Source organism: Larus michahellis, chromosome Z (genome assembly GCF_964199755.1).
Source record: "Larus michahellis chromosome Z, bLarMic1.1, whole genome shotgun sequence".
NCBI classification, from domain to species: Eukaryota; Metazoa; Chordata; class Aves; order Charadriiformes; family Laridae; genus Larus; species Larus michahellis.
The window spans coordinates 67,113,481-67,125,070 of record NC_133930.1 but is presented as its reverse complement, the minus strand read 5'-3'; the positions used below and the strand labels follow the sequence as shown (position 1 = coordinate 67,125,070).

Sequence of the window (11,590 nt, the reverse complement as noted above, 5' to 3'; positions counted from 1 at the left end):
CGCCAGCCCCGCCCTCCCCCTCGCGCTGCCGCGCCCAGCCGCTCCCTCATTGGCTACCTGCTCTGCCCACCAGCGAGCCCCACCCCCTCCCGAGGCTTCCCGTCTTCCGAGTGGTCGGCGGGCCCTGTCAATCTCTGTCGCGAAGGGCGCCTTCGGCCCCAACGCTTCCCCCTCTTCTCTCCCCGAGGCCCCGCCCACGCGCCCCCGCCGCATCCGGGCGGTGGCACGGCCCGGCCCGGCCCCCCACCACGGGGCTGCTGCCGGGTGCGGTGGGAAGGGGTGGGCGCTCGGGTGCCACCGCCGCTTTTCCGCCGTCTCGTAACACCTCTCCGGCGGCAGGGGCAGGGAGTCGTGCGCAGAAGTGAAGAGCTTGCCGCCGGCCACATTCAGCCCCTTTGCGGAGCCCGGTAGGTAGCTGTCCCTGGGCCGAGGGGCGTCGGTTGTGGCAGCCGAGGCCTTTCACCGTCTCCTTCCCTCGGTAGCCGCGGGGTGTGGGGGGCCTGCGCGCCCCTCGGCGGGGTGAGCCGGGCGTGCGGGCCGCGGCGAAACCGGGGCTGGCGGTGGGAAGGCCCCTGGCTTTCCTGTAGCTCCTCTCCCGGGTGGCAAAAGCCGCCGCTGCGAGCCCTACGGCTGTTCTCGCCTTCCGAAGAAGCGTTGCTGGCCGGCTTGTCGGGTTCCCTGGCTAATGGCCGGTTTCGGTGGTGCCGGCGGCGGCGGGTCCGGCGAGCGTTGAGCTGTTTTAGCAGGAACAAGTAAGTTCGTTTTCCTGTTGTGAGAAGCAGGTTGCTGGAGTGCGTTTGTACTGGCTTCGTTAGCAGATTATCGGCAAACTGAGCTGCCGGTGCTTTCTTTTTTTTAAGTTATTTACAAATACACTCTGTATGTTCATGTGGTTTTAAGTTTGATTCATTAAAGCCACTATGTGTGATATTTCAGGTGATCTGCTGTGAAACTTTTAAAGAGCTTATTTTGAGGCTTCCCTGGTGATTTTGCTGGCAAACCCTTAATGGGTGTTAAAGTGATGTGCTGTGGGCAAAAGAAGTTGGAATATAATCGAAGATTTTTTTTCGTGCATTTTGTATGTACGATTTTTTGTAAGTACATACACAGTTAGAAATATATACTGTCCAAAATTATCCTTTATTTTGCATGCTTTTAAGCTAATGAAATGAATCCTTGTGTCTTGCTACTGTACTTTTGAATCAAATGAATGTATTTGTTTATAAAATGTAAATGCATTTCAGAAGCTAGACTACCAGTTCTGCTATAGTGGTACATCATGTTTTCTGCAGGATTTTTTTCCTGTGTGATGAAGATAAAGATCTTCAAGGTTAGTTAGGAGATTCAACCTGTTTGTTTGGAAGATTTACAGGCCCTGTCTTAATAACCTCTCAGAAGTTTTTCTTCCCTAAAAAAGAAAAACGTCACTGAACCTGGAAAAAGATTTTTTTTTTTTTTTGTTCCTCATCCAGTTTATTTGTGTACCACTAATGAGATTGAATTTACTTCCTGTGGTAATTTTTCACTTTTTAATAGCCTCATAACTACATTAAATATATTTTAAAGCAGATACATTGTATCAAAACTTAGTGTCCCAGCTGCATCCGCAAAGTGTGTCCCATGAAAATAGGATTATTTATGCTGCATTAGTGACTATGCTAAGTTGTTCTGTGTTTAAAACTATCAGTTACATGTATTTGTAACATCTTTAATTTTGTCTTGAAATTTTGTTCTAATAAAATATTAGGAAGTCTCCTGGTGTTTAAGATTAATTTTTTTTAGTTATGCTTTGAAAAAACAGGAGTCAAATGTGAGGAATAGGGAAGTGGCAGTGGTTACTTTTCTCCAGCATCTTGTAATTACGAAAAACTTTCTAAAGAACAGGGTATTGATCAGTTGTATTAACTATCTCTACCTATCTTTTCTTAGTAAGTCACACCAGCCAAGCAGTTTTTTCTCAGTCTGTTGTTAACAAAACATATAGCTGCTTCTTGTTCGTTAGGTTTTTCTTTTTACTTTTAACTGATTGTTTTGGAATGGCACACACAAACCACAGGAGGAACAATGCTGTAAAGGAGTTTGGGGTGCTGCTTCTTCATGGTTGAAGTTCACTGATTCAACTGGAAACTAATTGCAAGAGTTTTCAGGCAATGCTGCATACCTCACCCACAGTTGTGTGGTCAAAAGAGCTGACACAGTGCTTAGGGGAAGACTGGGACGATGCTTTTCATCAGCGGACAGTGGTTAGATGATCTTAAACTGGTCATGATACCCAGGCTTTATTTAGCAATGAAAGTGGGATGGTATATTCCCAAGTAGCAACTAACGTATCCTGGAAGAGTAGGCAGAAGTGTAATGTTGTTTGCTTTGCCTCTGTGTCTTTAACATTCTTTCAAAAGTGTCTTGAGACTTCTGTATAGTTGTTTTCTCTGATCTATTAAAAGGTAAAAAAGGAGCTCTTATCTAATTGTCATATAATTTCTGGCAATCGTTAATTTGAATTTTTTTTAATTTTTTTTTTTTTGCTATGCATGGATTTTAACGCTTCCTCAGTGCTGCTGCAGAACCAATGCAGTGAAATCAAGCCTGCTGCTGCTGAGCTTGTTTTTCTGAGGGTAGTTCTGAGTGGCCTCGTAGATGTTGTCACTGGGATTACAGGGAATTCTAGGGGCTTGTGGGCTACAGCTGAAATAGTTCAGTGAAGAAAAATGTATGTGTTTAAGCTAAATAGTTGGGTAAATAAAAGCACACTAGTAAGAAAGTAGTTAAAAACTAGACTGATGATCACAGATAAAGACACTGACTGGAACACGTATCCTTCCCTGTGACCTTAGGTAAGTCACTTACAATTTAATGTCTCTTCTTCAGCCTAGGAAGAATGTAGAAGAGACATTACATGCCAATCTGTGCTGTAGAATTGGTTTGGATTTTGGTCACTTAGCTTTCTGAAAGCAGTATTTTCAAAGGAAGTTATGAAACTCTTAGTAGTAAAGTACTATCTGTGTTCTAAAAATATAGATGAATTTATATTAATCAGATTTAGCTCACCCATTATATTTAGTTTTAGTGTTCAATACATGGTATGTTCCTTACTCTCAGGCGCTCTCCTTCCTTCTTCAGCCTCCACCTTAGGTTTCCTGCAGCAGAGCCTCAGGCATCAGATTTTATAAAAATAATTAATTTAATTGAGAGGTCCAGCAACAGGGTCAGCCCGGGCTGGGTGCCTCCAGAGAGGGACCTCGAACAAAGAAATCCCTGGGCAATGACACCCTTGCATTCTCTACACCTGCCCCTCGGGTGCTCTTCACGCATCTTGTAGTCCATTGCTAACTTTTGGTCTGGGGTCTTCTAACACCTTCTTGGACCTTCTGTGCCCAGACAGGCCATTGACTGCTCTTATCTTGTTGATGTGCAGTCTCTGCTGAGGGTTTGTCACCTCCTTATCTCCTGGCTTACTCTTCCTGCACCTGCGCTCCCTGGCAGAGTATGGGGAACAGAAAAGCTCCAGACTTAGGGAAAAGACTACCAAAACATCAGTGTGTTATCCACATTTTCCTCGTACTGAAAGACTAAGCACAGCACTGTACCAGCTGCTAGGAAAATTACTGAGAAAATTAACTCTATTGCGGCCTAAAGGCTTCAGCAAATCTGGCTACTCAGCTAAGTAAAGCTAAGCACACAGCATAAATCATACCCTATTATAGCCCTAAGTAATTTATTCTAATTAAAACTTACTTAAGATAAACAACTAGTATCTCTCAACAGTTTCTAAGAGAAGGTGCAGAGAATATTTGTAAATAGTAAATATGCAATGCTTTCAGAATATTACAAATGTGTTTACCAATGCATTCTCCTAGGATGTTTATTGAACTGCATTATCCTTCATCTTTTGCATAGAGCATTTTTGTTCAAACATATTTCACTGTAGTTACCCTCATCCACTTTTCTGTCTCGTGTTTATTCCTTTATTTGGAGTTTTTGGGTATAGCTACTTGTAAAAGCTCAGCATATGTTTTAGGAAAGCTTTTTAACACAGGATAGATAATATCCACTTTTGGCTGTTAAAGGAAGGTGTTTTATACAAAATAAGTGTACCCTGTAGGTATGGAAAGATGACAAATTTTTTGTGCTATATGTGTGTCTAGTGTCCTATTGCTGCCTTGTGCAGTGGATTTAGGAACGGGAGGAGACATATTAATAGGTCAGAACTGTCTTTGCAAAATGTTTACTCTGATAACTGTAGGTTACAGAAGTCCATGACAGACACACAGGTAAGATTTGCATGCTCCAAGTAGGTTTATTACTTAATCTGACTTTGTGTAGAACATCACTAATGTAATTACAATGGTGTTTTCCTATGCTTTATGATCTTCCCTGTAAGCTTACTAGCCTGTCTAACTTTTAATGTACCAAGACTTTTTAAATAAGTTTCACTTAGCTAAAATCTGTTAGTAATTTAATGTAATTTTCCTAGAAAGGATTTTTTTTTTTCCAGATTATATGGGTGTAATTGCCTGTGTGGGAATTTATACTCTTCACCAGCCACATGTTTAAATTATGTTATTTTTGATCAAGACAGGATGTGGACTATAAGAACCAAGGGTAATGTTCTCTTCGGTAGTACAAGAATACAGACATGTTTTATGACAAGCAGGGCCTAGATTCCAGTCTAAAGTGTGTGGTTTGTCACACTTTCTTGTCGTTTCTGTTTATTCATTGAGGAATTCTTGGGGTGGTGTGCTCTTTATTCAGTAAACCATGTACAGTAACAGAAAGTACATGGAACAGTTTCAAACAGAAGCATAGTTAATGGTGATGTTTGGGTGGCAGTTAGCCTGTGGAGGTCATTGAGAACAAGCATGCTGTCTCTTAAGAGACACGCTAAACCTACTGTGAAACAGCAGTCATTGAGATGATGTTGCAGGCTGTTGGGAGGGTTGCCCTCTCTACTACCAGGTATTTTTTCCTCTGCCCCGTTCCTGTCTGTGCGATTTTGTACCTCCACTCTTGCTCTACATCTGTTTCTTGTATCCTCCACTGAGTTGATTCAAATTCTGTCAGTAGCCAGTTACTGCTGAGTGTGTGAACTTTCTATTGGGTTAGCAAGTCTAATGGCTTGGTAGAGGAGTTTGAGTGCTGAGGCTGGCCGGAAGTAGGCAACAGAAGCCGCAGGTGCTTGTGACCAGATGCAGCAGTAGAGGAGAGCCGTCATGCTGACCTTTATATTGTCTAATTGCATTTTTGAGAACAAAAATTCAGATTTCCGGGGACACCTTATAGTGGCCTTCCAGTACCTGAAGGGGGCCTGTAAGAAAGCTGGGGAGGGGCTGTTTGCAAGGGCATGTAGGGATAGGACAAGGGGCAATGGTTTTAAACTAGAGCAGGGTAGGTTTAGATTAATATTAGGAAGAAGTTCTTTACAATAAGGGTGGTGAGACACTGGGACAGGTCGCCCAGAGAGGTGGTGGAGGCCCCAACCCTGGAGACATTCAAGGCCAGGGGTGATGAGGCTCTGACAAGCCTGATCTAGTTAAAGATGTCCCTGCTTACTGCAGGGGGGTTGGACTAGACGACCTTTAAAGGTCCCTTCCAACCCAACACATTCTATGATTCTGTGGTTTAGATTGGCTGTATTGGAGCCTTAAAACTGTTCTTTTTCATTCAGTTTGTGTTTGGCCTTGAGGTGTTAATTACCTAGTAAACGTTCATCTGTTATGCTTGGAAGGCTGCATGGGCTGGACTGTATTTTTGTAGAAAAATGCTGTTGTGCTTCAGAAGTACAGGCTCCTTGGCGGATTACCTTTGTGATGCTGGAACTTGTGATTTAGTCCAGGGTAGGGCACACCTTTGTAGCCTACAAGAAAGTGCTATTTGAAAATTGTATTCTTATGTATAGAAAAACGTCTTGACTGTCTTTCTGTATTTAGGGCACTAAACATTTTCCAATTTAGCTTGTTATATTTGGACTTAAATGAAGCAGTTTGCTGTATGTAAAGACATGAAGCAGCTGTATGTAAAGATATGAAAGACTCTTCATGTTTCAACAGCTTTTTAATGTAAAGATATAAAGCAATCTTATAAAGGTGTTCAGTGTTGCTTTACAGGAGTTCTAGTTAAAATGAAGTACATAATTAATGTCAGATATTGATACTTATGATGTCAGTTTAAATGTAGATAATGTCCATATAAATACAGATATCTTAAAGTCTGCAGTAATCTTGGGGAGATGAAGTAATATTGTAGGGATTGCAGTACGGGACATGATTGCTCTAAGAGTAATGGTAGACATGTTTTACTGTAACCTCAACCACTAGTATTTTTCACTTGTGCCTTGCAAACACTGGTTTCTGAAAAGAAGTTCAGTATAAAACATTATTCCTTTCTCTTTCTGTGGAAGATTGCCTCAAACAATTGCTACTTATTAGTTTCTTACGGTATTCCAGAAGCAGGTTGCTCAATGTATCAGGTCATGAAAGTTTTTACTTCTGTTTGTCGCTTGCTGCCAGTAGGCTGAGGTATCTCTAAATCTGGAGAGATAACAAATGATGAAACTTGAATTTACAGGTAACAGCAAACAGGCAGTGTTTTACTAACCGACAACAGGAAGGCAGGACTCTTAAGCCTTTGCCAGACTGAGAGATAAATGTCTTTGCCCTCCAGAAATGCTTTTTCAATGTTTGCTTTTAATTTTCTGACTTTGAGCTCTAAGTAAAATCTGTTGATTGTACTTGGAATTTTCTTCTGAAAAAAAAGTCTATTTTTTAAGGAAATAAGGTATTTTTGATCTGCAGTTCTCTCATCTGCTGTCTGTAGAGATGTGGAACTTGTTGGTCAGTTTTAACAACCAAGCTTAGATTTTTTTTTTTATGCCTCTGAAGATACGTTCCTATAAGCTTCATAAAAACTAATTTAGATAGAGCAGGTATTTGTTAACTATCCCCAGTGACGGAAGGACGTTATCTGTTCCATGTGGTAGTAGCTTGCGAGCTGTTCAGCTTGCAGCTTGTAGTACTGGGCAAGCAACAGAACATCTCTCCTTCCCTGAGTAAGAAGTGAAGCTAAGAGTTTTATTGTGGAAGAAACTAGGGGCTTTGCAAAAAAGAGAGCTCAAGATGTAACAGAGAGAGGCCTGGGAATACTGTGGAAATGTTGAAGAGACCCAAGAAGCTGAAGTTACTGCAATGAGGCCGTGTGGGCACTGAACATTAATCTGTAGAGAGCTAAGGTTAGCTAATATTGCTGCTTTTGAGGAACAATTTGCTTAGTCTGGATCTATCGTGGTTTCCCTAAGTAGTAAATTAAGATTTTACTACACAGTGCCTGCATCAAGATACTGACACTTTCCCATTTTAGTGCATGAGAATTTTGTTTCAAATTAAAATTGATGTAGTTAGTTAATTGCCACGAGACTTTGGCAAAACTGATGTCAATAGTGTGCAGGTTATTTTGTTCTCAGAACTCTTCATTTACTCCAGATGATCTCATATTTAGTATTGTTTGGTTTTGTATAAAACTGCGGGAGACTTTTCCACTGAGTTTCATAGGAAGATGTTGGTTTAAGTATGTTTTATATTACATGACTTACGATGAATTTAAGCTCTTAAGTATGGCTAATTTTTTTCTTTAAACTCCTGTCACTACATGTTATGTGTTCAATACGAAGGCACCAAGCATAATTCTAATTGGTGTGGTGTCTGAGGCCTTTTTATCTATAATATCTTATCCCATATTAAACTTATAAAACAAGAAAAAAACTTCATAGAAGCCTTTTTTTTGGTAATATTACGCTGTAGTTTAGTTTTAGTAAAGATGTAGGTAGACATTGCAGTGAAAGCTGTGCATGTGAAAGGGGAGTTGCAAGTGTGTCTGATAGTAAAGTACTTGGAATTCATTGCTGTAGAATTTAGGGAGACTATTGAAATAGCAGAGTCATTTGATCGCCATGTAGTTTGTTATTGTCAGAAAACAGATTGACAGATTCACAGTTGCAAAACTTACTCTGCAGGCATTTTCCTGTACTGTGGGTTATACCTTTCCTTATGTGCAGAGTTGTCAGTCAGGAACATCTATGGTTAACATCTGTTGTAATGTTGTATATTTTTCAGTGGCAAAAACATTGTCAAATTAAGTCTGAAGTCTTTGCTGATAATTTCTGCCTCAAACAGAAATAGAAGTAGTTTGGATTAAACCACTTGGCTGATTTGGAAAGTAAGCGTAGGGAAAGACTTACCAATATGGGGGGAGGGGGAAAAAAAAACAACAAACAAACAGAAAAAAACCCAAGAAAAACTCGCACCAACTAACCAACTTACTGATAAGTTCTGGTACTGTTAAGTTAAAGTGTGTACCAGAGTTTTGATGGGGTGGTTTATCAGTCTATTCATTGTTACTTAGTTAAGTTTTGCTGAGGTCTAAGGATTTTGGAAACACTGTTTTTAGTAGTCCAACAGAGCAGACAGTTTGGAAGAAACTCTACAAAAACTAAGTGCTGCTGGGCACTGGGATTTAATACAAAGTGACTCTCCAGCTTGTGATTTATGCATTTTCTTTGCTTCTACCCAGGAAGAAAGAGGAAACATGTGACTTCTACAGTAAGTGGGTAACTATGGCTGTGACTTGGGCTTTGCTTGAGCTGTGGGACAAACCCGTATTTCCCACTTCTCACACTGGTGCATGTATCCGTACTGGCCACATATGGAAGAGCACACTTTGAGCTGCAGTTCAGTTGTAGTTGGACTAAAGTAGAAGGAAAGGGGTGAAGTTATAGGGGGGGAAAAAACCCCAAGTGATTCAGGAAGAGTTGAGAGGGCAAGTGAATTTCAGTAAGGTCAGAATGAGAAAAGGCAGAGCTACTAAAACATGTTCTCAGTAGTTCTGTATTGTCAAAACCTGTGAAACTTAAGTACGTGCCTCTGGGAGTTAGGCCAAATAAAAAGGAACACTCTTCAATACTACTGGTAATAGACGTCTGTCTTATGGGATCAAATCATGATCAGTCAGGCATAAGCATGTGATGTCTTATTTTCTAGGCTTGTTTTTCAGGAGTGTAGCATAAGTAGTTAATGTCTGATGTGACTGCAGTTGCAAGTTGAAAAATTCCAGAGTTTAAATGATTTAACTTTAATTTGGCTCCCTTCTAAGTTCTTATAGTAGTATATGATGATGTAATTAAAGATAAGGGTAAGGAGGAATTGGTCTCAGTGAATTAACAGACTTTTCATTTTGAAAACTGTTATTCACAATTGCTGCGAAATGCTAAAGCACACTATGTACTTTATCCTATCAAAATTTTAACCTGAAAACAGAATTAGTGTCTTTTTGACTCTTAGAAAATGTGGTTTGTTTTTTTTTTTCACATGGCACTGGAGTGCTTCACCATTGTCCTTAATTTTGCCTGCAGACATAGTTACAGTGTTAGATGAAATGTAATGCTATCCTTGCTTTGTTTTCTAACTTTTATCAATGAATACATACTTTAGATGTATTCAACTTTGCAGTTTCTTTAGCCTAGCTTTAAGGTAATCTATACCTTTCAATTCTGCTATAACAGTTGAGTGCTGATGGTACAATGCTTGATGTAGAAAATTGAAACATCCATTATGTAGTATTAACTAGCTCAGCATTAGCTTTCCATCAGCTGTGGAATATATAGCCTATTTAAGTGCGTGAGGGGGTGGTGTTGGAAAAGTGAAAACCCAAATTACTGGAATGCTGCGTAACCATCAGTTACCTCCTTTCTCTGCTCCTTAGTAAATAAGCTTTAATACTGTCACTATTAGTTTTTTTTATTATTCCTATTAATTATTCTTATTATTCCTAATATCACTCCTTTCTGAATACTGACTTTCAACTGTTATTTTAAAATGATCATAATATGATCCTGCAAGATGAAAGCATACACAAAAATTTTAACTGAGTATATGCATTTATTTGCATGGAATCCAAAGGTGAAGCTGGTGGGATTTTGTAGTGAAAGCCCATAATGAAGTGTGACTTGTGGAATATGGCCAAACTTTTCTTCTAGGTCAGTGAAAAAATATAAATGTTTATGCACTGAACAGAATAGGAGCCTTCAGTTGATGTTCATTTCAAGTTTACAGAGCTGAAGAGATTACTTAGGGATCTTAATTGTTATGTAGCTAGTCCAGTCAGTCATTTGGGGAAAAATTATACTGAGTTAGGATGACCCTGAGTGCTATTGCAGAAGTCTTCTGATGTGACAGTAGTTTGACCAGAACTGGCAGTTGGGTGGTGGAGAAGGCTGCATTATTGTTGGTTAGGTAGTAGTCTTTCAAGTGACAAAATTAAATGTACAGATCAGGTACTAAAGTCTGGATATTGATAGTCTTCAGGTTTCTTCATGTGACTTTAAACCTTGGTACAAGAAAAGTTACAGTAATTTAACTGGAATGGACTTTTTAAACAAGCTTCAATAAAGATAAGGTATATTTTAGGTTAGTTTTTGTACAGAGGAAGATTTAATTAAGTATGTTAATAAATACAGTTGGCTTTCTGTTAGATTTTGTGTATTAAAGAAGGATTATACTTGGCCATACACAGTTTGTTGATGAACTTTCCCTCGGGAAATAGCTATATACATGCAAATTTAAAAAACTCATTCTAGAGTCTTGAGCTGATTATGTTCATTGAAAATAGTGTGTGGCAGTTGATTGTCTAAGAGGGAAATGTAATTTTGGATTTTTTTATATATACAACTTGACAGGAAAACTTGACTTTTTAGAAGGCTTGGTTGTGTAAATTTTTATTCCTGAGAAAACCACTCAGAGTCACCTTGATATTTTCAATTGGGCTGCTTATTTGAGTGAATCTTGTTCATATGTGTTTGTGGACTGAGACTGTGGGTATGTAGACTTACATTCAGTTACATAAAACTTTATGTTGTATGGGGAGAATCTTACAAAGCTGTAAAAGGAAACAGATATTTGTCAAAAATTCGTCACATTTCAGGAATGCTGATAATCTCACTTGCATTCCAAAATTCCTAAATTCTATTCTTGTTTTGCAAAGCAAAGCTGTTCAGTTAATCTAGAATGGGTTTTAGAAGGCAGAAGCAGTAAGAGTAGATGCTGCCTGAACAGTGCAGTTGTCTGAGGTGGTCATAGACAGTGAACAGAAGAATCTGTGGAAAACTTAGACTTTTAAGTAAAAAAGACGAAAGTGGTAAGGTAGAAGGTACTTGAGATACAAACACCATATTGTTTGAAGTGCTGGTAATGCAAACAAAATTTAAGTGCAGTTGTGATATGTTAATCGCCTTAGAATGCTGAAGAGCACAAATAAAAATAAAAATGTTTTGAGGCCATGTATAGTGAGAAACACATGGCACAGCTGAGCTCCTGCATGATCTGTTATAAAGAGATTTCATTTGCCTTTGAAATTACTATGTTTGCTTTCTTAAGTAAATATCTATATTTTCAGGCGCGAAGAGTTTGATCTGCATGTGATCAACAAGTAGTAGTTGCTTTGCTCATTTTCCTTCCTTGCTGCTGAAACTCTAAGAATGATTTCCAACTTATTAATATATTGCATGCTTCTTCATTCTGGAATCAATGTAGCAAATGTGGGCTCT

The 11,590-nt window shown here is 39.6% G+C and overlaps 1 protein-coding gene across 8 annotated transcripts in view; it reads left to right on the top strand.

Moving 5' to 3' along the window:
- Positions 1 to 209: 209 nt before the first annotated feature.
- CSNK1G3 (casein kinase 1 gamma 3) overlaps positions 210 to 11,590 on the top strand; it is an 83,149-nt gene continuing 71,768 nt past the window's right edge. For 6 of the 8 annotated variants that reach the window (XM_074570055.1, XM_074570049.1, XM_074570053.1 and 3 more), the window contains exon 1: positions 230 to 407. The gene's annotated coding sequence lies outside the window, so the exon portion shown is untranslated. Of the gene's footprint in view, positions 408 to 11,590 lie in introns of all 8 variants that reach the window. The other 2 variants (XM_074570054.1, XM_074570051.1) reach the window with 2 other exon arrangements.